At 38.7% G+C, this 27,539-nt stretch overlaps 1 protein-coding gene and 1 pseudogene across 3 annotated transcripts in view; one reads left to right on the top strand and one right to left on the bottom strand.

Annotated features, from left to right (window-relative positions):
* MUCL1 (mucin like 1) overlaps nucleotides 1-27,539 on the bottom strand; it is a 92,217-nt gene that overhangs the window by 43,790 nt on the left and 20,888 nt on the right. The gene's annotated exons all lie outside the window — the stretch shown is intronic.
* Nucleotides 5,832-6,744, top strand: LOC103238448 (non-selective voltage-gated ion channel VDAC1 pseudogene; annotated as a pseudogene).

Here is a 27,539-nt window from a genome sequence, read left to right as displayed (position 1 = left end):
GATATCAATGTGAAAATCCTCAATAAAATACTGGCAAACCAAATGCAGCAGCACATCAAAAAGCTTATCCACTATGATCAAGTGGGCTTCATCCCTGGGATGCAAGGCTGGTTCAACAGACGCAAATCAATAAACGTAATTCAGCATATAAACAGAACCAAAGACAAAAACCACATGATTATATCAATAGATGCAGAAAAGGCCTTTGACAAAATTCAACAGCCCTTCATGCTAAAAACTCTCAATAAATTCAGTATTGATGGAACATATCTCAAAATTATAAGAGCTTTATATGACAAACCCACAGCCAATATCCTACTGAATGGGCAAAAGCTGGAAGCATTCCCTTTGAAAACCAGCACAAGACAAGGATTCCCTCTGTCATCACTCTTGTTCAACATAGTATTGGAAGTTCTGGCCAGGGCAATCAGGCAAGAGAAAGAAATATAGGGTATTCAAATAGGAAGAGAGGAAGTCAAATTGTCTCTGTTTGCAGATGACATGATTTTATATTTAGAAAACCCCATCATCTCAGCCCAAAATCTCCTTAAGCTGATAAGCAACTTCAGCAAAGTCTGAGGATATAAAATCAATGTGAAAAATCAAAAGCATTTCTACACACTAATAATAGACAGAGAGCCAAATCATGAGTGAACTCCCATTCACAACTGCTACAAAGAGAATAAAATACCCAAGAAAACAACTTGCAAGGAACGTGAAGGACCTCTTCAAGGAGAACTACAAACAACTGCTCAAGGAAATAAGAGAGAACACAAACAAATGGAAAAACATTCCATCCTCCTGGATAGGAGAATCAATATCATGAAAATGGCCATACTTTTCAAATAGATTCAATGTTATCCTCATCGAGCTACCATTGACTTTCTTCACAGAATTAGAAAAAAACTACTTTAAATTTCATATGGAACCAAGAAAGAGCCCACAGAGCCAAAACAATCCTATGCAAAAAGAACAAAGCTGGAGGCATCAGCTACCTGACTTCAAACTATTTTACAAGCCTACAGAAACCAAAACAGCATGGTACTGGTACCAAAACAGCATGGTACTGGTACCAAAACAGACATATAGACCAATGGAACAGAACAGAGGCCTCAGAAATAACACCACCACACATCTACAACCATCCGATCTTTGACAAAACTGTCAAAAACAAGCAATGGGGGGCCAAGTGCAGTGGGTCATGCCTGTAATCCCAGCACTTTGGGAGGCCGAGGTGGGCGTATCATGTCAGGAGATTGAGACCATCCTGGCTAACATGGTGAAATCCCATCTCTACTAAAAATACAAAAAATTAGCCAGGTGTGGTGGCAGGTGCCTGTAGTCCCAGCTACTCGGGAGGCTGAGGCAGGAGAATGGCATGATCCCGGGAAGCAGAAGTTGCAGTGAGCCGAGATCGTACCAGTGCACTCCAGCCTGGGTGACACAGTGATACTCCATCTCAAAACAAACAAACAAACAAACAAACAATTAGGAAAGGATTCCCTATTTAATAAATGGTGTTGAGAAAACTGGCTAGCCACATGCAGAAAATTGAAACCAGACGCCTTCTTTATACCTTATACAAAAATTAACTCAAGATGGATTAAAGATTTAAATGTAAAACCCAAAACCATAAAAACCCTAGAAGAAAACCTTGGCAATACCATTCAGGACGTAGGCCTGGGCAAAGAATTCATGACTAAAACACCAAAAGCAATGGCAGCAAAAGCCAAAATTGACAAATGGGATCTAATTAAACTAAAGAGCTTCTGCACAGCAAAAGAAACTATCATCACAGTGAACAGGTAACCTACAGAATGGGAGAAAATGTTTGCAATCTATCCTTCTGACAAAAGGCTAATATCCAGGATCTACAAAGAATTTAAACAAATTTACAAGAAAACAACAATCCCATCAAAAAGTGGGCAAAAGATATAAACAGACGCTTTTCAAAAGAAGACATTTATGTGGCCAACAAACATATGAAAAAAGGCTCATCATCACTGGTCATTAGAGAAATGGAAATCAAAACCACAATGAGATAGCATCTCACGCCAGTTAGAATGGCAATTATTAAAAAGACAGAAAACAACAGATGCTGGAGAGAATGTGGAGAAATAGGAACACTTTTACACTGTTGGTGGGACTGTAAATTAGTTCAACCATTGTGGAAGACAGTGTGGCAATTCCTCAAGGATCTAAAACCAGAAATACCATTTGACCCAGCGATCCCATTACTGGGGATATACCCAAAGGATTATAAGTCATGCTGCTATAAAGACACATGCACAATGTATGTTTATTGCAGCACTATTCGCAAGAGCAAAGACTTGGAACCAACCCAAATCCCCATCAATGATAGACTGGATGAAGAAAATGTGGCACATATACACCATGGAATACTATGCAGCCATAAAAAAGGATGAGTTCATGTTCTTTGCAGGGACATGGATGAGGCTGGAAGCCATCATTCTCAGCAAATTAACACAAGAGCAGAAAACGAAACACTGCATATTCTTACTCATAAGTGGGAGTTGAACAATGAGAACACAGGCACAGGGAGGAGAACATCACACACCAGGGCCTGTCAGGGGCTGGGGTGCTAGAGGAGTGACAGCATTAGAAGGAATACCTCATGTAGGTGACGGTTTGATGGGTGCAGCAAACCACCATAGCATATGTATACCTATGTAACAAACCTGCACATTCTGCACTTGTATCCCAGAACTTAAAGTATAATTTAGAAACCAAATTAATTAATTAAAATTAAAATTAGAATAAATAAATACTAAAATAAAAAACACGATTATCTCTATAGATGCAAAAAAAGGCTTTTGATAAAATTCAACATCCCTTCATGTTAAAAATCCTCAATAAACTAAATATTGAAGGAAAATACTTCAAAATATAAGAGCCATTTGTGACAAAGCCACAACCCACATCATACTGAATGAGTAAAAGCTGGAAGCCTTTCCCTTGAAAACTGGCACAAGAGAAGGATGTCCTCTCTCACTACTCACATTAAATATAATATTGGAAGTCCTGGTGAGAACAATCAGGCAAAAGAAAGAAAGAAAAAGCATCCAAATCGGAAAATAGAAAGTCAAACTATCCCTGTTTGCAGATTACATGATTCTTTATCTGGAAAACCCCATAGTCTCTGCCCAAAAGCTCCTTGATCTGATAAAAAAACTTCAGCACAGTTTCAGGATACAAAATTAATGTATAAAAGTCAGTAGCACTCCTATACATCAACAACATCCAAGCCAACAGCCAAATCAGAAATACAATCCCATTCACAGTTGTCAGAAAAAGAATGCAATACCTAAGAATACAGCTAACCAGGGAGGTAAAAGAGCTCTACAATTAGAATTACAAAACACTGTTCAGAGAAATCAGAGATGACACAAACAAATAAAAAAATTTACATGCTCACAGATAGGAAGAACCAATATCATTAAAATGGCCATACTGCCCAAAGCAATTTACAGATTCAATACTATACCTATCAAACTGCCAATGACATTCTTCACAGAAGTAGAAAATACTACTTTAAAATTCATATGGAGCCAAAGAAAAAAAGAGTCCAAATAGCCAAAGCAATCCTAACCAAACAGAACAAAGCAGGAGGCATCACGCTGTTGGACTTCAAGCGATAATACAGGGCTACGGTAACCAAAACAGCACAGTACTGGTACAAAAACAGACAAATAGGCCAACAGAACAGAATAAAGAACAGAGAAATAAGGTGGCACACCTATAACCATCTGATGTTTGACAAAGCTGACGAAAACAAGCAATGCATAAAGGACTCCTCATTCAATAAATTGTGCTGGAATAGATGGCTAGCCATATGCCGAAGACTGAAACTGGACCCCTACTTTACATCACATACAAAAATCAACTCAAGATCGATTAAAGACTTAAATGTACAAGCTGAAACTATATAAACCTTGGAAAATAACCTAGGAAATACCATTCTGGACATCAGCCCTGGCAGAGATTTCATGATGTAGACACCAAAAGCAATTGCAACAAAAACAAAAACTGACAAATTGGATCTAATTAAATCTCAGAGCTTCTGCACATCAAAAGAAGCTATCAACTGAGTAAATGAACAACCTACAGAATGGGAGAAAGTATGTTTAAACTAAGCATCTGACAAAGGTTCAATATCCAGAACTTATAAGGAACTTAAACTTACAAGCAAAAAACAAATAACCCCATTTAAAAGTGGGCAAAGGACATAAACAGACACTTTTAAAAGCAGACATACATGTGACAAACAAGCATATGAAAACATGTTCAACATCACTAATAATTAGAGAAATGCAAATCAAAACCACCGTGAGATACTATCTCACACCAGTAAGAATGGCTAATATTAAAAAGTCTAAATATAGCAGATACTGGTGAGGTTTCAGAGAAAAGGGAACACTTATACAGTGCTGGTGACAGTGTAAATTAGTTCAACTACTGTGGAAAACAGTGTGGTGATTCCTCAAAGAACTTAAAACAGAATCACCATTTGACCCAGCAATCCTATTATTGGTTATATACCCAAAGGAATATAAATTGTTCTTCCATAAAGACACACTCACATGTACATTCATCGCAGCACTATTCACAAGAGCAAAGATATGGAATCAACCTAAATCCCATCGATGGTAGAGTGCATAAAGAAAATGTGGTACGTATATACCAGGGAATAATATGCAGCCATAAAAAAGAATGAGATCAGGTCCTTTGCCAGACCATGGATGGAGCTGGAGGGCATTATCCTAAGCAAACTAACACAGGAACAAAAAACCAAATACCACATGTTCTCACTTATAAGTGGGAGCTGAACATTGAGTACACATGGACACAAAAAAGGGAACAATAGACACTGGGGCCTACTTGAGGGTGGAGGGTGGGAAGAGGGTGAGGATTGAAAAACTACCTGTTGAGTATCATACTTATTACCTGGGTGATGAAATAATCTGTACACCAAACCCTCATGATACATAATTTACCTATATAACAAACCTGAACATGTATCCCATTTTAAAAGGTTCCTCCACATCTTATCGGGGCTTGATAGATCATTTCTTTTTTTAGCACTGAATAGTGTTCCATTGTTTAGATGTACCAGTTTATTTACTTACTGAGGAACATCTTGGTTGCATCCAAGTTTGGGCAATTACGAATAAAGCTGCTATTAATATGAATATCAATGTACAAAAAAAAAACAAAAACAAAAGTCAGTGAGGTGTTTGGTGTGCTGGTACTCTTCCATTTAACAATCAGTTTGAACACCACAGATACACTGAGCTACAAATTTATATTCATTACACTTTTCTTTATGTGAGACCCATTTCACAGCAACAGAAAGATTTAAAAGAATGAGAATACATGAAAAACAAAACACAAATTCAAGTCAGAAAACTAATTGAAAAACATAAATATCAGTTATCCTGTATAGCATTATTGAATCTATATGGAAATAGTCATCATAATAGGTGGCCTGTGTAGCATTATTAGTTTGATAATGTAATCATTAAAGAGATTTTCCATCTTCTTTTTTTATTAACTTACTGCTTTTCCCCTCCATGCCCATCCATGGTAGGGATGAGGTAGTCTGGTATATTATTAATGTTTTGAGATTATACCATGAATGAATGAATATATATATATATAATATATATAATATATTATAATATATAATATATATATATTCTGATACAGCTTAGAAAAAGGAAATGTATCATTAGATGTTCCACTCTGAATAATAGTAGTATCTACAATCGGTAGCCGATGTCAAGCCCACTGCCACCACCTCTGAGCAGTAGATGGCTGTGCCACTCACGTATGCCAATCTTGGCAAATCTACCAGGGATGTCTTCACCAAGGGTTATGGATTTGGCTTAATAAAGCTTAATTTGAAATCAAAATCTGAAAATGGATTGGAATTTACAACCTCAGACTCTGCCAACGCTGAGACCACCAAAGTGACGGACAGTCTGGAAACCAAGTACAGATGGACTGAGTATGGCCTGACGTTTACGGAGAAATGGAACACTGACAATACACTAGGCACTGAGATTACTGTGGAAGATCAGCTTGCACATGGACTGAAGCTGACCTTCAATTCATCCTTCTCAACTAACACTAGGGAAAAAAAAAAAAGGCTAAAATCAAGACAGAGTACAAGTGGGAACACATTAATTTGGGCTGCAACATGGATTTCGATATTGCTGGGCCTTCCATCCAGTATGCTCTGGTGCTCGGTTACAAGGCTAGCCAACTACCAGATGAATTTTGAGACTGCAAAGTCCCAAGTTACTCAGAGCAATTTTGCAGTTGGCTACAAGACTGATGAATTCTGGCTTCACACTAATGTCTGACAGAACAGAGTTTGGTGGCTCCATTTACCAGAAGGTGAACAAGAAGTTGGAGACCGCTGTCAGTCTCATCTGGACAGCAGGAAACAGTAACATGCTTCAGAATAGCAGCCAAGCTTCAGATTGACCCTGACACCTGATTCTCAGCTGAAGTGAACAACTCCAGCCTGACAGGTTCAGGATACACTCAGACCCTAAAGCCAGGTATCAAACTGACATTGTCAGCTCTTCTGGATGTCAAGAAGGTCAATCCTGGTGGCCCCAAGCTTGGTCTAGGACTGGAATTTCAAGCCTAAATGAATACTATACAATTGTTTAATTTTAAACTATTTTGCAGCATAGCTACCTTCAGAATTTGGTGTATCTTTTAATGTTGCATGTCTGGGATGCAAGTATTGTTACATATGTTAGACCTCCAGGTTAAAGATGATTCAGCTTTAAGATGTTACCCTTTCAGAGGTGCAGAAGAAACCCATTTCCAAAAACGGTCCTTTCAGTGGTAGACTTTGGGGAAACTTGGTGGCCCCTTTGAGATGCCAGTTTTCTTTTTTATCTAGAAATGGCTGCAAGTGGAAGCTGATAATATGTAGGCACTTTATAAATTCATATTGAGTAAATGAATGAAATTGTGATATCCTGATAATCAAACTTTGGTTTCCTAACCCTGATTGACGAGAGGCTCACTGCTTGATGGTGTGTACAAACTCACCTGAATGGGACTTTTTTCAACAGATCTTCATGACCTGTTCCCACCCCAGTTCATCGTCACCTCTTTTACACCAAAAGGTCTGTGGGGTATGGTCACTGTTTCTTTTGTGCCATTTTGGGGTGGAGAGGGTGGATGCGATGAAGCCAGTAATTCAGGACTTATTCCTTCTCGTGTTGTGCTTTTTTGCCCTTGTGCCAAAGTATGAAATAGCTTCCAGGAGCTCCAGCTATAGGCTTAGAAGAGTCTGTGTGATTGTAATCACATGGTAACAACACTCAGAATCTAAATTGGACTTCTGTTGTATTCTCACCACTCAATTTGTTTTTTAGCAGTTAATGGGTACATTTTAGAGTCTTCCATTTTGTGTGGAAGTAGATCCTCCTCTTCAAATGCTGTAATTAACATCACTTTAAAAAAATTTGAATAAAATATTGAAACCTCAAAAAAAATGAAGTATCTACAATCACCACCCCAGAGGAGACTCAGAAATGAGTGAAGCCAAGCCTCAGAAACAAAGATTCAGTAAGTCATGTCAGAATAAAAACCAAAAACTGACCATGGTTTTGTCTGGAAAGATGAGATAAATGTTGGACACAGGGATCTTGAGAAAAAGCAAAAGATGAAAAAGGAATGAGGGAAGGAGACTACAAAAAATCCATTTCCAGAAGTTATCTGATTTTGACTATGAACTTAAAAGTGATATATGAGAGAAACAAATAAACATTGAATAATACTGAATAACGGCCACAGGTGCCCAATGAGTTTGTTATCAGATGATGAGTTTGTTATCAGACACAGGAAAATAGATTATCTCTAAAGGAGTAAAAAATCTCCCAGACACTGCTTAGCATAATGAATGAATGAAAATTTTGTTTCATGACAAATTAATGACTGATTAATTTTATTATTAAATCTTAATTTTTTTGTTTCATCTTACCAAAGAATAGAGTGATTTTCCAAGTTTAGATGTAATTACAAAATTAATATTTTGTAGAAGTTACATGATTTCAGGAGAGTAAGCCAGTGTGAGCCTTCAGAAAGGCAGCAGATCAAAACCTCTATTGCTGTAAAAACAAAATTACACAAAAGCCTGGTGAAATACAATGAAAGTTGAACAGAGCACTGAAGTGACACCGAGCAATGAGAATAATCAAGGAACCTTTTTAGCAGAGACAAAAATGGACCTCATAGGAGATCTCCGGGCTATTTTCCTTTGCTAGCCTGACCATGTGACTCAACTGACATTTTTGCCAACATTATATGACTCTGGGTATGTTTCTTGCAGGCTGCTAAGTGTTGCCAGGCACCTATGCCAATGAAAAATTGGCATTTTCTCTGACATCACTGTTACCCAGTTTGTTGATTCCAACAATGAAGGAAGGTGAGTGACAGAGTATGAAAGCAGGCATAAATTCTGGGGACAAAATGGCTCCCCAATGTACCTGAGGCCTTAGTCCCAAGGTCCCACTGCTCTGAACTGGGAGCATACATTTTCATATTGGGAACGTTAAGAGATAGAAGCAAGAACAAGAAAATGACAAGGTGAGACTCCTTAAAGTTAAGCCCCTATGGGGCATTTTCTTTTCTTTTCTTTTCTTTTCGCATTTTTTTTTTATACTTTAAGTTCTAGGGTACATGTGCACAATGTGCAGGTTTGTTACATATGTGTACATGTGCCATGTTGGTGTGCTGCACCCATTAACTCATCATTTACATTAGGTATATCTCCTAATGCTATCTCTCCTCCCTCTCCCCACCCCATGACAGGCCTGGTGTGTGATGCTCCCCACCCTGTGTCCAGGTGTTCTCATTGTTCAATTCCCACCTGTGAGTGAGAACATATGGTGTTTGGTTTTCTGTCCTTGCGACAGTTTGCTCAGAATGATGGTTCCAGCTTCATCCATGTCCCCACAAAGGACATGAACTCATACTTTTTATGGCTGCATAGTATTCCATGGTGTATATGTGCCACATTTTCTTAATCCAGTCTATCACTGATGGACATTTGGGTTGGGTCCAAGTCTTTCCTATTGTGAATGTGCCGCAATAAATATACGTGTGCATGTATCTTTATAGCAGCATGATTTATAGTCTTTTGGGTATATATCTAGTAATGGGATGGCTGGGTCAAATGGTATTTCTAGTTCTAGATCCTTGAGGAATCACCACACTGTCTTCCACAATGGTCGAACTAGTTTACACTCCCACCAACAGTGTAAAAGTGTTTCTATTTCTCCACATCCTCTCCAGCAACTGTTGTTTCCTGACTTTTTAATGATCGCCATTCTAACTGGTGTGAGATGGTATCTCATTGTGGTTTTGATTTGCATTTCTCTGATGGCCAGTGATGATGAGCATTTTTTCATGTGTCCGTTGGCTGCATGAATGTCTTCTTTTGAGAAGTGTCTGTTCATATCCTTTGCCCACTTTTTGATGGGGTTTGTTTGATTTTTCTTGTAAATTTTCTTTGTAGATTCTGGATATTAGCCCTTTGTCAGATGGATAGATTGTAAAAATTTTCTCCCATTCTGTAGGTTGCCTGTTCACTCTGATGGTAGTTTCTTTTGATGTGCAGAAGCTCTTTAGTTTAATTAGATCCCTACAGGGCATTTCAAGTCTAGAGAACCCTCACTGTATGGCCCATGAAGTCAAACTCCTTTATGTTATTTCTTAAATTTGTCAGTATCTTCGCTGCTCCTTGAGATTCAAACTATGGAATATTTTATGATCAATTAATCTTTAAACCATAAAAGGCAAATCATGAATTAGCAAGAGAATACACAAAGTAGCCTGTGCATATACAACTATATAAAATACATATAATAAAGAATAAAATAGTATGAAAAGAAACCTCAACTAAGAATAGTTTAAAAGGAAAAGTGATTTAAAGAACAGCAGACTAGAAGGAAGTTCACAAAGTCCTTGGGGTCTTGGACAAACAGATCGAGCCTATACTTTCAGGAACAATACCAACAAGTCTACCTGACAGGACCAGGTTGATGAAAAAACCACCACAACATCTACTGGTGTTGCCAAACACTAAATTCCAAAATTTTATAAGTAAGAGTGAATGATGCTAGCATAATGCACTTCTGAATGAGAATCCAATCTTGCAACCACTATAGCCTTGAAAGTTGGATGCTTTTGAAACCAGTATACGCCCAGGAAACGGAAGCTCCCTATAAAGCCTGTTATCACATGCTGTTCACATCCAAAATTAAATCCCGGGGAGATTGGCCAGATTGGCAGAGTTTAGTACACAAGCCTGAGCCTTGGCTGCAAGGATGGTTGGGAAACTGTATTTCAACCTTTTTTTAGGGTTGGATTTCTATTTGTCCCAAACATAGAAAAGCTATTCAGAAGATGACAAGCAGCCACAAATTTCACAATTTTACACCATGGATAGTGTTAGGGTTGTGCAATTGTTTGTTTTAATACAAATTCTGAAATGCTTCCTTTAATGTAATTATTTTCCCAATACAGTGAAAATTGCTCAAAATTACATGGTAATATTTTTATTAAAAGATGTATTTTTCAATTTAACACTTTCTTATAAAGTTGTGCAAACATTCACCATATAACCCAGCAATTCCACTCCCAGTTATTCACCTGAGAGAAATGAAAACACGTTCACACAAAAAACTTGTACACAAATTTTCATAGCAGCTTTATTTGTGACAGTTAAAAACTGGAAATAACCTTAATATCCTCTAGTGGGTGAATGGATAAACAAACTGTGTATGTCCACATGACAGAATATTACTCAGCAGTAAAAAGGAACTATTGATACACTCAAAAACTTGGGTGAATCTCAAAGACATTATGTTGAGTGAAAGAAACCAATCTCAAAAGATTACATACTGTATGATTCCATTGATTTGGCATTCTCAAAAAAACAAAACTATAGTGATAAGAAAGACATCAGTGGTTTCCAGGACTAATGGGTGGGGTAAGGCTGTAAGTACAAGGGGACAACGCAAAGGAGTTTTGGGGGTTGATAGAACTGTTTTATGTCCTGATAGTTGTGATGGTTACATAATCCATGCACAAATATACCCAAAAATGTGACCAAACACTAACAGGAAAGAAAAGCAAAATTTACTGTATGATATTTTGTAATGTAAAATTTAAAAATAATACAGATTTTTGTGGTAGAAATACAAGGACTGCAAGAATTCAGAAAGAAGAGACTGGCGTGAACAAGACCTGAGGAGGAAAAGCAGTTTAAAGGCTCCCTCACCATATACAGAGGGACACTGCGTCAAGGATAAAGAACAAGTACTAAGTCATCAGAGCACTGGGAGGACCAGAGTGAGCCACAGAATGATCAATTTTTTATTAAAGGCTTCTAGATAGAAAAAAGAAAAGGTTGAAGAAACAATTTTGAAAAACTTAGCAGAACTGCTCATAACCCAGATTTATAGGAGATGGAACGAGAGGAGTCCCGCTCCTATTTAAAGACCTATGTGTGATTTTTCAGGCCTGATCACAGGCAATGGTTTCACCTGGCAGATTTCATGGGAGAAAACTGCTGTCCCCACACCAGACTTGGTGCACAACCAGTGCTCTGCAGTCCCTGAAGCGGGGTGCAGGCTGACCATGCTCTTTCACATATTTACAGTTTTTGACTAATGCCCAAATTCTTAAGTCTCTTTGTCTGAGCCCTGGGCAGAGGTCCTCTTCAGGCACTTCTGCTAAGACCTCCTTATAGGGGGAGAAGGGAGAAACCATAAAGAAACTTTTCCCCACTCTGACTCTGTTCCCATTATTTTTCCATTCTAAGCCCCATCCCCCTGTTCTCTACCCCTTCCACTTCAGAATCCATAAAACTGTAGAAGCCTTTTGAGCTACAGTGAGACAATCCCAATGTCTGAGCTGATCCACATGACCCTTGACTAGTGTGCCATTCAATGGGGGAAAATGGAACAGGTGGACTGAGCATTTTCTCCAGTGTTAACCTCTTGCTTATACCATTGCAGTAAATGAGTAAAGACTTAACTCTCATTTTTGGCTTCTTGCTTTAATCCACTGCCTGAAAGCTCAGCTGTCTCTCACCTAGGACCTAACAGGACACAGAAAATAGGAGAAGGCTGCCAGCACCCAGAAGGATACAAGTACCCAAATTTGTGCCAGGGCCTCAAGAACCAGCAGAAATCCCAGTGCTGGGCAAAGTAAACAAACAGTAGCCATAGTTGAAGCCAAGGACATGCTGCTCCTTTCTGAGAACACACGGCGTTTCTGTATTCACAGGTCTCGTGAGTGGGAAGATGCAGAAGCATCCTGGTGCCAGGGCAGATTCTCCAGCAAATAATGGAGCCAGTGAGAATAGGAAATAATAATATGAAAAATTGTATTACTGAGTCATTATAAGATACATATTAGTGCAACACTTTATTTTTATATCAAGTATACACGCATCAACTTATTTAATTCTCATAAAATCACTCAATATTATTCTTACCTCGATTTTTAAAATATGGAATTTGAGGCATCAGAGTGGTAACAGGATATTAGGGCTTGCTCAAGATAATAAACCTTCTAATCACTGAAGCTCAAACACAAACCAGGACTTGAACATTTTTTTCCAATTTAGCATAGCTTTGGGTCTCTTAGGTTAGAATTGAAGCCCCAATCAGGATATCTGGGGTCTCCAGGTCAGGAATACACTTCCCTACTTTCCATCTTCAGTCACCTTTAAAGGTCGTAAAAGTGAAGTTCTTGACTTCTAAGTACACTGTAATGTAAGAGATAGAAGATGGTTTCCCTTTATCTCTATATTTAATTTTTTATTGTGTACTATTTATCACAATTTGTACCATATTAATGTTGTTTTAATTTTACTAATTATTTTATAATGCTATTTCTGTTTAGTGCTAAATTGTTAAAACTTCAATATTTATAAACTAATGAAATACAAATGTATGTTTTTGCCCATTTTGTTTTAGAGAAATGTGCTAGGATAATGCAAATATTTCCCAAGTTCAGATATTTGAAAGGCCTCTCTAAACCCCACAGGGAATACTAAGACATTCAAAGGCAAAGGCTATGGGGCAGCAAGAGAAAGAGCGTATAAACGATCATTGGAGTCCGAGAGACAATCGTGCAGAAGTTCCCAGGGTTCTCATTCACACAGAGAGGTACTCTGTTTCCAGATGAACCACTAAGATCTGTGCAAGAAGTCCTAGCTTCAGGAAAGCGTAACACAGAAGTTCCCAGCGAGGTTGTTGTGCCCCACTGGGCACATATTTGAGCCAGTTTATGACACTTATAAATCGTCAACAAACAAACTGGCCTGGGGAGTTTCTGACATCATAAATCCCACTGCCTTTATCTTGACTAAGAGTCAAAGGCAGGCATCCAGGAGCCTCCAGAGATAAAGTTTCGATTCAGTTATAAGTCAGGTAATCCCCTTACAGTTCAACAGTTCACCCTCCGACTCTTGGGCAAAGCTGCTTTTTTTTTTTTTTTTTGAGACAGTGTCTCGCTCTTTCGCCCCCGCTGGAGTGCAGTGGCGCGATCTCGGCTCACTACAAGCTCCACCTCCCAGGTTCATACCATTCTCCTGCCTCAGCCTCCCAAATAGCTGGGACTACAGGCGCCCGCCACCACGCCTGGCTAATTTTTTATATTTTTAGTAGAGACGGGGTTTCCCTGTGTTAGCCAGGATGGTCTCTATCTCCTGACCTTGTGATCCACCAGCCTCGGCCTCCCAAAGTGCTGGGATTACAGGCGTGAGCCACCATGCCCGGCCTGGGCAAGGCTTTTTAAATAAAAATTGCTCCTCATCACTCCTCTTTCTGCATCTTCGGCAACATTTAGAAGACAAAAAAAGCAAAGGAATAACTGCCAAAACTCTAATTAATTTGTATCATCAGACAAGGTTTAAGTAAATCAGTCAAATTAATTTTGTCAGTAACGTATTACACCAAGTAGTGACATTATATGTTGAACGAAGATTATTATAATATAAATCAGTAATCTTACCAATGACACCAATATTACACCAAAGAGTTGTTATATTATGAGTTAAACTAAGATCATTGTAAAATAAATCAGTCCAAATTACAACAGTACTTTCTCAGCCTTCCCTACAAAGTGGCCCTTGTCCATATACCAAATGCTATCATGGATTAGCGTATGAATCAAGGGCTAAGTTCAAGTTAATTCTGGATTCCAAATTTCTTATGGGCCTCATCATATACCCTGCTTCATTCTGTCTTTCCCAAGATAATGTCATATGAGTAATAATTACCTCCAATTACATTTTAGTTTGAGCATGCCATACAACTTCCCATAGGCATGCTCAGCAGATGCTATGGTTACACACTGTGTGTGAGTAAGCCCCCAAGTAACCTCTAAACTGTCTGTCTTAGTCATCTCTGGTTACCATTACAAAATGCCATAGACTAGGGGACATAAACAACAGAAATTTATTTTCTCCTAATTCTGGAGACTGGAAGCTCAATATTGGAATGCCAGCATGGTGGGGCTCTAGTGAGGGTTCTTATCCTGACTTGTAGACTACCACCTTCCTTCTGTGTCTTCACATAATGGAGACAGAAAGCAAACTCTCTGCTGTCGCTTTTTACAAGGGTCCTAATCTGATCACAAGGACCCCATAGTAGGACCTCATCTAGACCTAATTCATCCCAAAGTTCTTATTTCTAAATACCATTACATGGGGTGACGGGGGTTCATTCAACAATGAATTTTTGGGGATGCAACTAAGTCCACAGCATTGGCATTAGTTTCTGTTTCTTGATTATTGCTATCCATTCACAAAAACATGGTTTATAGGCACATGATACTATGACAAGTTAGGCACAGCAGATATTTTATCTGGAAAACTTTTTCAACTAGGCTAATAGTTACATAGTGGTCTGTGACTCTGTTGTTAAAGTCCTTTGTGCACATCCATGAGACAAAATTTCCCACATGCTACATCTCAAAAGGAATCCTCTATAATAGATATAACCCACAAAACAGGAGCCAAAAGACAAAGTTACATTAGGTTTATTCCAGGTGTTCACTCACAAGATGTTGTTAATATCATCAAGATACATCATGGAGATGAATCCAGATTGAATGCCTTTATTTTCACTGGGGCCTATCCTGAACCTCCTGCTTCAAACTAAGAAGAGGGTTTCTGCAGAAAAATAGCTCCACCTTTATGGTTATCTATAAATATAGCTAAGAGATAATATTCTCTTGCTCCCAACCTCTCACAAAGCACCAAGGTAACATTAGCTTTTTCTTTTGCATTATGTATTGATTGAATTCCTTTTCATCAACAGTCTTTCCTCTTTCTTTCCATTTAACATTAATTTTCACCCTCTTCAGACCGTCTTCTCAGGATAGGACCATAAGGCTAGGTATGAGTCTGACCAGTGCTTCCCCTTTGTCCACTCTCAGTCAAATGGAATAGGGCTGAATCAGCACAAGCTTAAAAGGTTATCTTGGGGCCCCCAAATAGCCAAAACAATCTCAAAAAAGAACAAAGTTGAAGGACTTAGGCTACCTGATCTCAAAACTTATTAGGAAGTTCCAGTAATCAAAATAGTGTAGTACTGGCATGAAGTCAGACATATAAACCAATGGAATAGAATAGACAGCTCAGAAATCAACTCTCCTGTATAAGGTCAAATGATTTTCAATAAGGGTGCCAAGACTACTCAATAGGGAAAGGACAGTTTTTTAACAAATGGTGCTGGGAAAATGATATCCACATACAAAAGAATAAAGTTGGACTCCTACCCTACACCATATACAAAGTTTAACTCAAAAAGGATCAAAGACTTAAGTGTAAGAGGTAAAACTATACAACTCTTAAAAGAAAACATATGTAAAAACTTCATGGCATGAGATTTGGTAATAATTTCTTGGACATAACACCAAAATATGGGTAGCAAAAGAAAATATAGATAAACTGAAGTTTATCAAAATCAAAAGTTTGCCTGCATCAAAGGACACTATAAACAGAGTGAAAAGGTACCCAACAGAATGCAAGAAAATATTTTTAAATCATATATCTGATAAGAGATTAATATCCAGAATATACAAAGAATTCCTAAAACTCAACTACAATAAAGCAACCCAATTGAAAAAAAAAATGATCAAAGGCCTGAATAAACACTTTTCCAAAGATATACAAATGGCCAATAAGCACATGAAAAGATGCTAAACATCACTAATCTTTAGGGAAATAAAAATCAAAACCACAATGAGACACCACTTTGTACCCATTAGGATGGCTTTATAAGAAAAACAGAAAATAACAAGTGTTAGAGATGATGTGGAGATATTGGAACCCCATGCACTGTTGGTCTATGCAGCTGCTATAGAAGAGAGTGTGGTGGTTTCTCAAAACATTAAAAAAAGAACTACTCTATGATTCAGTAATTTCATTTCTATATAATACCCGAAATAATTATAAGTAGGGTCTGAAAAGAGATATTTACACACCCATATTCATAGCAGCATTATTCACAATAACCAAAGGGTGAAAACAACCCAAGTGTCCATCAGCAAATGAATGAATAAAAAAAATGTATCTACATCCAATGCAATAAAGAATGAAAATTTTAAAAATAATGAAATTCTGAAATGCTACAACATAGATGGATATTAAAGGTATTATGCTAAGAAAAATAAGCTAGATGAAATATTGTATGACTCCATTTATATGAGCTTCCTATAGTAGTCAAATTCATAAAGACAAAGCAAGATGGGCTTTAAGATGGCTGACTACAGAGCCCCAGTACTAACCTGCTCCACAAAAAAGGACTAAAACAGTGAGTAGATAAGCACATATCTAATAAAGCATCTCAGAGAAACAATGGCATTCAGGAAGGAAGTTGACAGGGAACTTCTGAGGCACAGAAGGAGAGGAAAACAAAACAGTCATCCCAGCCAGGGTTGCCTCAAAGCCAAGAGGAACTTCCCATTGTGAGGAAAAGATAAATGAGAGATTACAGTGGTCTAAATTCCCACTTGGAGACTCCTGCAATCCTAGCCATGGGAGAGAGCCCCTCGACCCTCATGGGCCCTGAGACCAGTATAGGGAGCTACCTGGAGTCCATATGACAGCACTGTTCCAGAGAGTGAGGTTGCACTGGGTCCCACACACTGCCCAAAATCCAAGCAGCTACAGCAAAGTGCCATTTTGAGAGCCCAACCCCTGCTAGACTACATTGTGCCCCGTGCCCTGGGGCCCAATAGCCTTTGCATCTCCACATCCCTGAAGCCCCATGGACATTGCCCATGTCCACCCAGAGGACTATAGCATCATTATGCCAGCTAGACCCAGCAGTTCAGCTGAATCTCTAGCAGTCTAGTTCATGCAATGTCCTACACTCCAGGGAACATATGGAGCAGCACATCAGGGAGGCTGTCCCTGGAACAAAGGGAGCCTGAGCGTATACTCCCCAGAGGCTGAGAGCTACCCACCTGGGGCTGCTGCCACTGACAGCAACCCTGTCCCCTCCAGCAGCAGGGTACCACTTACCTGCCTGTGCCTTTAGGGGACCTGAAAACAGGCCTGCACCCCCCATTACTGCCAGTACCCAAGTGTGCCACTCAGGGCCAGAGAACAGGGCTACCATGGCCTCCACCAGCACACACCCACATGTGCCCCATGGGGGCCCAAGTTTTGGCCCACCACCACTACTACCACTGCCAACACCATGTACGCTATCCAGGAGCTTGAGGACCCACCCACCTGGTCTGCTGCTGTCACCACCAGCACCCCAGCATGTCATCTGGAGGTGTGAGAACCAGCCCACCCAAACCTGCCACCACTGATGCCTGTGTATGACACCTAGAGGACTAAGAACTGACCCTCCCAGCCCATTGCTGCCACCAATGGTGTCTGAGGACTGGCCTACCTGGTGTGCCCATCTCTGCAAATCCTCACTACAGGCTCCACTAACAACTGCACCCTAAGCCACTGAGGAGCTCACAGATACCACTCACACTAATTACAGCTGAAGAAATTATATGGAGACTACACCACTGTGCCCACCTGGAATCAAAGCCAAAGCAACCTACTAAACCAACACTATAGATATATCTACAGGAAAAAAATTTATTCCCAATGAAACACAATTCATAAAATTGGTAGAAGCAACTGTTATACCAGATGAGCAGATGTTGACACAAGAACAAAAGAGACATGAAAAAGTAAAGCATATGATACCTAAAAAGAACATAATAATTGTGCACTAACAAGTCCCAAGAGAAAGGAAATCTATGAAATGCCTTTAAAAACTCAAAATAATAATATTAAAGAAACTCAGTGCGACACAGAAAACAAAGATAAACGATACAAGCAAATCAGAAAAACAATCTATGATCTGAATGAAAACTTCCACTGAGACAGATATGACTTTTTAAAAGAACCAAGCAGAAATTCTGGAACTGAATAATTTGGTGAATGGAATAAAAACTACAATAAAGATATTTAAGAGTAGACCAGATCAAGAAGAATTTCTAAACTTGAAAACAGTTATTTTGAAGTAATCCAGTCAGACAAAAAAAAAAAAAGTTTTTTAAAAATGAAAAAAGCCCTTGTGACACATGGGACACCACAAAGTGGCCAAATATTCAAATGTTGAGAGTTCCAGAAAGAGAAGAGATAAGCAAAGGCATAGAAAATCTATTTAACAAAATAATAGCTGAAAACTTCCCAAGCCTTACAAGAGATGTAGACATACATCCAGATATAGGAAGCTCAAAATCTCCAAATAGATTCAACACAAGGTTTTCTCCAAGGTATATTATAGCCAAACTGTCAAAAGTCAAAGACAAAGAGATAATTCTCAAAACAGCAAAATAAGAGCATCTAGTCACATATAAGGGAATCCCCATCAGACTAACAGCCTATTTCTCAGCAGAAACTTTACAAGCCAGAAGAGAATGGGATGATATATTCAAAGTCCTGATGGAAAAAAAACTGCCATTCACTGGAAGGTCATGGAAAAAAAAAAAAAAACCGTCAGCCAAGAATAACAGACCCAGCAAAGCTACCCTTCAAAAATAAGAGGAAAACTAAAGGCTTTCCTACACAATCAAAAACAGGGAATTCATTACCACTAGATTAGATCTACACAAAAATGCTTAAAGGAATCCTATAACTGGAAGCAAAAGGACAAGGACAATATCTACCATCATAGAAATATAAGAAAATATAAAACTCACTGATAGAACAGATACCCAAATGAGAAAGAGAAAGGAGTCAAATGTTACCACTACAAAAAAAAACCACCGACTAGTAAAGATAAGCAAAAAAGAGAGAGAATATACAAAACAGTCAGAAAACAATTTAAAAAATGACAGGAGTAAGTCCTCATCAATGAATAACAACCTTGAAATTCCCCAATTAAAGAATATAAACTGGCTGAAGAATTTTTTTTAAAAAGACTCAATTATTTACTGCCTACAAGAAACTCACTTTACTGTAAAGACATACAAAGACAGAAAGTAAAGAGATGGAGAAAATTATTCTAGACAAAGAGAAGCCAAAAGTGTGCAGGAGCAGCTATCTTTATATCAGACCAAATGGACTTTATGTGAAAAAAACATAAAAAAAGAAAGGAAGGTCAGTACATAGTGATAAAGGGATCAAGTCAGCAACAGCCTGTAACAATTCTAAATATGTTTCCCCTCAACATTGGAGCATCCATATATATAAAACAATATTATTAGAGCTAAAAAGAGAGATAGACTGATTACAGTAATAGTTGGGGACTTCAACACCCTACTTCCAGCATTGAACAGATCATCAAAGCAGAAAGTCAACAAAGAAACATTGGATTTAATTTGTACTGTAGATCAAACAGACCTAATAGAAATTTACAGAACATTTCATTCAACAGCTACAGAATACACATTCCTCTCGTCAGTACACAGAACAATCCCCAGGATAGACTGTATGCGAAGACACAAAACAAGTGTATTTTTAAAAACTGAAATCAGGCCCAGTGTGGTGGCTCATGCCTATAATCCCAGCACTTTGGGAGGCCAAGGAGGGCAGATTGCATGAGCTCAGAAGTTCAAGACAAGCCTGAGTAACATGACAAAACGCTGTCTACACAAAAACTTTTTTAATTAGCTAGGTGTGGTGGCATGCACCTGTAGTCCCAGCTACTCAGGAGGCTGAGGTGGGAGGATCTTCCAATCCTGGGAGGCCAAGACTGCAGTGAGTCATGATTGTGCCACTGCACGGCAGCCTGGGCAACAGAGTGAGATTCTGTCTCAAAAAAAAAAAAAAAAGAAAAAGAGCGAGAAAGAGAGATTATATCAAGTATCCCCTCAGATCTCAATAGAATAAAACTAGCAATCAATAACAAGTGTATTCCTTGACCCCTTTGGAGTTCCTTTCCTGACAGTAGCCAAAGCACACATTTCGATTTTCAGAATACTGAATGCTGGGCTCTCTTATATAAAGGCATCATCAGTGGAATTTTCATGTCCCTGATAGATTCCAGATAGCTGGTTTAATTGATAGACATAATAGTCTCCTCAAACAACTCTTTCAAATTTCAGCCCATAAAATGGACCTTGGAATGGGTCTCTATATTGCCCCAGGCCTTAATCTCCCTTAAATCAAGGACCTTTCAGTGACTCATGTCTCACACCAATTTTTTGAAAACTTTCCCATTGCCCTTTCCTACATTTAAAAGAGAGATATATCTCCCCTTCACATATATAAATATTCATTATATGTGAGACTCTTAAATATATCTTCCTTGTACTTATAAATGTTTAATCTTGCCTCTATCCCATAAATGCTGGAGGCCAATTCAAGGGTGCATAGTCTTCCCAGGACCTATTTGAGCCCAAATTCTCACCACCACTAACACACACACACACACACACACACACACACACACACTGTGAAGTGCAGCTGTACACCATTTTGTTAACTGTGGGTATCACTATTATTGGTCTGGGTGCTTTCATTGGTCTGCAGTCCAGACCCTCCAAGTAATTGCTCAATCAGTTATGGGAAATGCTGAGGCCCACATGCCATCAAGTTTATTCAATACAAGCCCTCCAACCCAAATCTTGCAAGCTTGCTCATCACCAACCAAACCAACAATTGAGGCAAAGAGCCAATAGTAATTTAACAAATTAGAGGTCTGCCGATAGGCTAATGCTGGAGCTCCAATCTCAGCCATAGATATTTTAATTGGCAAACAGCCTGACATCCTATTAATAACTTACACCTAAACCAAGCCATATGATTTAATAATTATTTGCAACAGAACCCTTACCACCCATCTGGGCAAAACCTTTAATTGTTGGAAATCGTGAGATTCAGCCACTCTTACCTGGGGTTTATGTCCGTCAGTTTGGACATAAATTTGATTGAAGCATGTTCAATCAAAGCCCAATAATAGGAAAGTAATTACCTTTCAAATGGAGTGTACCTTGAAGCTGCTAGTCCAAACTTTCTAGTCTAAAAATACCAGTAATTGCCACTAGGTAGCAATAATAGCCTTTTGCCAAAGGCTCCAGTTGAGTGACAATGAGTACTAAAAACTTCCAAAATCATTTCAGCACAAGAGTCATAAGATCTTAAAGATCTAGGTATTACTTGAACTCATTGAAGCCAGGTGCGGTGGCACAAGCCGGTAGCTCTCACTACTCAGGAGGCTGAGGCAAGAAGATCACTTGAGCCCAGGAGTTCAAGGCTGCAGTAACCTATGATCACACCACTGCACTCCAACTTGGGGTCAGAAAAAGACCCTGTCTCTAAAATAAATCAATAAACAAATAAATATACCACTTTGAGACTATACAGTTTAGTATTTAATTGTTCATTCAACCAATAGTTTTTGAAACAACCAAAGCAAAAACAGACAAATGGGATTACAGTAAGTTAAAGAGTTTCTGCACAGAAGGAAACAATTCAACAAAGTGAAGAGACAATACACAGAATGTGAGAAAATATTTGCAAACTACCTGTCTGACAAGAGATTAATAATCGGAATGTATAAGGAGCTCAAACAACTCTGTAGGAAAAAATCTAATAATCCAATTTGAAAATCTGCAAAAAGATATGAACAAATATTTCTTTTCTTTTTTTTTTTTTTTGAAACGGAGTCTTGCTCTGTGCCCCAGGCTGGAGTGCAGTGGCGCTATCTCGGCTCACTGCAAGCTCCGCCCCACAGGTTCACGCCATTCTCCTGCCTCAGCCTCCTGAGTAGCTGGGACTACAGGCGCCCGCCACCACGCCCGGCTAATTTTCTTGTATTTTTAGTAGAGACGGGGTTTCACCGTGTTAGCCAGGATGGTCTCGATCTCCTGACCTCGTGATCTGCCCGCCTCGGCCTCCCAAAGTGCTGGGATTACAGGCTTGAGCCACCGCGCCCGGCCATGAACAAATATTTCTTAAAAGGAGACATACAAATACAAACAGGTATATGAAAAAGGGCTTAATATCATTGATCATCAGAGAAATGCAAATCAAAACTACAATGAGATATCATCTCACCCCAGCTAAATTGACTTATATCCAAAAGACAGGCAATAAGAAATACTGGCGAGGATGTGAAGAAATTGGAACTTTCATACACTGTTGGTGGGAATGTAAATTAGTACAATCACTATGGAGAACAGTTTGGAGTCTCTTCAGAAAACTAAAAATACAGCTAACATACAATCCAGCAATCTTACTTCTAGGTACAAACATATGATGGAGTACTATTCAGCCATAAGAAAAGAATGAGATCCTGTCATTTGCAACAACATGGATGGAACTGGAATCACTTTGTTAGTGAAATAAACCAGGCACAGAAAGACAAATATTTCATGTTTTGACTTACCTTGGGGTCTAAAAATAAAGACAATTGAACTTATGTAGGTAGAGAGTAGAAGGATGGTTACCAGAGGCTGGGAAGGGTAGTGGGGGACTGGTGGGGAGGTGGAAGTGGTTAATGCGTACAAAAAAATAGAATGAATAAGACCTACTATTTTATAGCAGAATAGGGTGACTATAATCAATAACTTAATTGTACATTTAAAAATAACTAAAAGAGTATATTTGGATTATTTGAAACACAAGGAACAAATGCTTGAGGTGATGGATACTCTGTTTATCCTTATGTGATTATTACACTTGTATCAAAATAACTCATGTAACCCATAAATATATACACTTACTGGGTACTTACAAAAACTTAAAAAACAATTTAAAGACTAAACATGAAGCTGCAGTACAGTCAAACAATGGAACATTATATAGCTCTAAAAATAAAGAAGTTATCAAGCCATGAATAGATATAGAGGATCCTTAAATGCATATTACTAAGTGAAAGAAGCCAACCTGAAAAGCCTATGTAATTATGACTCCAACTATATGACATTCTGGAAAAGGCCAAACTATGGAGACAGTCAAAAGAGAAATGCCAGGGGATATAGGAATGAATAGGCAGAGCACAGAGGATTTTGAAGGTAGTGAAACTACTCTGTATAACCCTATAATGATAGATATGTGTTATTTAAATTTGTCAAAACCCAAAGAATGTACAACATCAAGAGTTAACCTGAATGTAAACTACAGACAGTGGGTGATAATGATGTGTCAATGTGGGTTCATCAATTATAACGAATGCACCACTCTAGTGGAGCATGCATGTGAAGGGGCAGGTGATATTTGACAAATATTTGTACCTTCCATTCAATTTTGCTGTGAATCCAAAACAACTCTTAAAAATAAAGTCTGATTTTTAAAGCCATATAATGGGGGAAATATTGGCAGGTAACATTACAAAAGGAGACTTTCATATAAAACATGCAAATAATTCCTACAAATCCATAAGAAAATAATATGAACAACCAGACAGAAAAAAATGCAAGAGATTTAAATAGGCACATCACACACACACACAAACACACACACCATCCAAATGGCCTACAAACATTTGCAAAGGTGCTCAACCTCATTCGTAATCAGTAAAATTACTTTCCCAGAAAAATGACACAAGTGAGTGGACCAAGTCTTAAAAACAAGAATTCACCCAGCTTTGACCAGAAAGACTCATGTAATATGAATACCAGGGTCCTATGAAGAAGGCAAGAGAGAAAACAAAGGAGAGAAGCAGAAGCAGGAAGAATCAAATTCCAGACCTCCATGCAAAAGACATTTCATATAAACCTAAAGATGACTCAATAGGAGAAAGAAATACTTTGCAAAATGAATTTCTTCCAGAAATGGACAACATGGCTTCACAGATATTCCCTGACATAATAAGTAGTTGAAAATAGTGTAAAATTGAAGGCTTTATCTTATTACTCTATCCTATAATGTTCTTTAAATTTGTTATTTTACCTTCCCTATAATAGAAAAGTTATTTTAAAGAATGAAGATGTAAAATAATAAAAATATAGAGATGAAGAAAAAACTAGTAGTCACCAGGAGTCAGGGATGGTAGGAGAAGAGGGGTGGACGCGACCAAAGAGAGTAGAGGGATATCTTTGTAATTATGAAAACACTCTGGATCTTTATTGTGATGATGGTTACATGAATCTATATGTGTCATAAAATGTCATAGAACTGGTGGGGCACAGTGGCTCACACCTACAATCCCAGTACTTTGGGATTCTGAGGCAGGCGGATCACCTGAGGTCAGGAGTTTGAGACCAGCCTGGCCAACATGGTGAGATCCTGTCTCTACTAAAAATAGAAACATTAGCTGGGTGTGGTGGTATGCTGTAGTCCCAGCAACCAGGAAGGTTGAGATAGGAGAATCGCTTGAACCTGGGATGTGGAGGTTGCAGTGAGCTGAGATCAGGCCACTACACTCCAACCTGGGTGACAGAGTGAGACTCCATCTAAAAAAAAAAAAAAAAAAAAAAAAAATTCTAGAACTACACCCATTACATCGATGTTAATTTCCTAGCTTTGGTATTGTCCTATACTTCTTTAAGATGTAACCATTAAGAGAAACTGGATGAAGGGTAGATGGGATCTCTCTGTACTATCTTTGCAACTTCTTGTGAATCTATATAAATTTCAAAAAACTTTTAAAACTTTTTTGAATGGAAATGTAAATTACATGATACGCCACTAGATTCCAGGAATGGTAAGCCCTAGCATGAGCCTCCAGAAAGGCAGGAAGTTAGAGCACCTACTGTGTCACAAACCCAGAAAGGCCAAAAAATGCAGTCAAATCTGAAACAAGCCCCGAGGGCACACAGAGTAAAGGGACAGTTATTACTCTCCTCATCCTTCCCTTCCTCAACCTGACCTTGCGCCTCAGTTGCCACGTGTCCATACTTCATTTGGCCTGATGTGCACCTCACAAGCTGTCAAGATTTACCAAGACCCACTGGCATTTTCTCTTTCATCACGGATACCCAGCTTTGGCGGGGATGGGGAGCAGTGAGATTCCAGTCTCAGCTCTCTTGGGCAGGATAATTCTTGTTGTCAAGGAAGCCCTGGGCATTATGGCAGCCTCCTTGGCCTCTGCCCACTACATGCCAGTAGCACTGCCCCACCACCAAGTTACAACAATAAGAAATGTCTCCAGATATTGCCAGACGCTTCTGGGAAAGCAAGATTCCACCCAGCTGAGAACCATTGTTCTCGGTATTTCACTGAGCCAATCATTAAAAAATGATAAACCAATTAAAAAAAAATGAAATAAAGTTTCCAAAATCATACTCTTAAAAATATTTTCCTTTTTGGCTGGGTGCAGTGGCTCATGCCTGTAATCCCAGTGCTTTGAGAGGGTGAGGAGGGAGGATCACTTGAGGCCAGAAGTTCAAGACCAGCCTGAGTAACACAGCAAGACCTCGTCTCTACAGAAATTTAAAAAATTAAAACATGAGTCAGGCATGGTGGCATGCGCCTATAGTCCTAGCTACATGAAAGGCTGGGGCAGGAGGATTGCTTGAGCCCGGGTGTTTGAGGCCGCAGTGAACTATGATCAAACCACTGCATTCTAGCCTGGTTGCTAGAGTAAGACCCTGTCTCTTAAAAAAAAAAAAATCCCGTTTTGAAGTTTATTATGATAGTTCTATCAGGAACTCCAAACCCTGTCTCTTAAAAAAGAAAAAATCTGTTTTTGAAATTTATTGTGATATTTCTTTTTTTTTTTTTTTTTTTGAGACAGAGTCTTGCTTTGTCACCCAGGCTGGAGTGCAGTGGCACCATCTTGGCTCACTGCAAGCTCCGCCTGCTGGGTTCACGCCATTCTCCTGCCTCAACCTTCGAGTAGCTGGGACTACAGGCACGCCCCACCACGCCCGGCTAATTTTTTGTATTTTTAGTAGAGATGGGGTTTCACCGTGTTAGCCAGGATGGTCTCAATCTCCTGACCTTGTGATCCACCCGCCTCAGCCTCTCAAAGTGCTGGGATTACAGGCGTGAGCCACCGCGCCCGGCTATTGTGATATTTCTACCAGGAACTCCTAATAAATCATTTTTATGACTCTATAAATCTTGTTCACTCTTCAAACTGTAAATATTTACCCATGCCCCAAGTAGGTCATAGTCCTTCATACATATCTTAATAAATATAGGGGAAGAAGAAGGAGAAATTGAAACTGAAATAAGATAGAAAAGAGAGAGGGAGACAAGTAGGAAGGAAGAAGACAAAAAGAATTATCAGTTCATTCAAGTACTGCAGTTTCAGATAAGCAGCTGATATCTACAGAAAATGCCATATGATTAATTCCTTATCTCATTAGGCCAACACACACACACACACACACACACTTCAGAGAATTACAGTCTCTCCCTCAAATACCACCATTTCCAGTCCTAAAACACAGTCAAAGCCCCGAATCTACATGAAAGAAAAAAAAAAGTGTTGTTAAAATTGATTTATTTCATTGCATAGCCATTTTGAATTCTGTAGTCAAATATTCTATAAATTATAGTTATGAAATTTCTAGCTATCAAAACTGACCATGTTTTTGAATTGCACACAAACATAAATGCTCATATTTGTAAAGAAATACACAAGGATGCTTACACTAATGCATGTGAGCAGATAGTGCAAATTCCACCCTTGCTTCTCTGATTGTTCACAGGTGGCCAAATTTAGTGGTGGAAGGATGGGGATAGATATGTATACATCTCCCACACACACAAAAAATAGGATAAGGTACAGAATATGTTCTTAAGGTAATTAGACTTTTTAAGTCTAAGAGACAAGATTTATACCAATTTTTTCAGATCAGAAATTATGATATAACTTTTCATTAATAAGAAACAAAAACAAATGAATTGCTATTTAAATACAGGTTCCATTAAGACGTCTTTCAAATGACAGTTCACTCAGAGAAATGATTTTGTGAGAAACTACAGAAGTAAGGGGTAGGATTTCACATTGCTAACTAGGTTGCAGTATCTGAACTCTCCGTCATCAGCCCTCTAAACCTTAAAAACAGAGGCATGAAACTTTAAAGGACACCCTACAGAATACGCATTGTTTTTG

This window comes from Chlorocebus sabaeus, chromosome 11, assembly GCF_047675955.1.
Source record: "Chlorocebus sabaeus isolate Y175 chromosome 11, mChlSab1.0.hap1, whole genome shotgun sequence".
Taxonomy (NCBI): domain Eukaryota; kingdom Metazoa; phylum Chordata; class Mammalia; order Primates; family Cercopithecidae; genus Chlorocebus; species Chlorocebus sabaeus.
The sequence above is the reverse complement of the archived record's forward strand: the minus strand, read 5'-3'. Positions and strand labels throughout refer to the sequence as shown.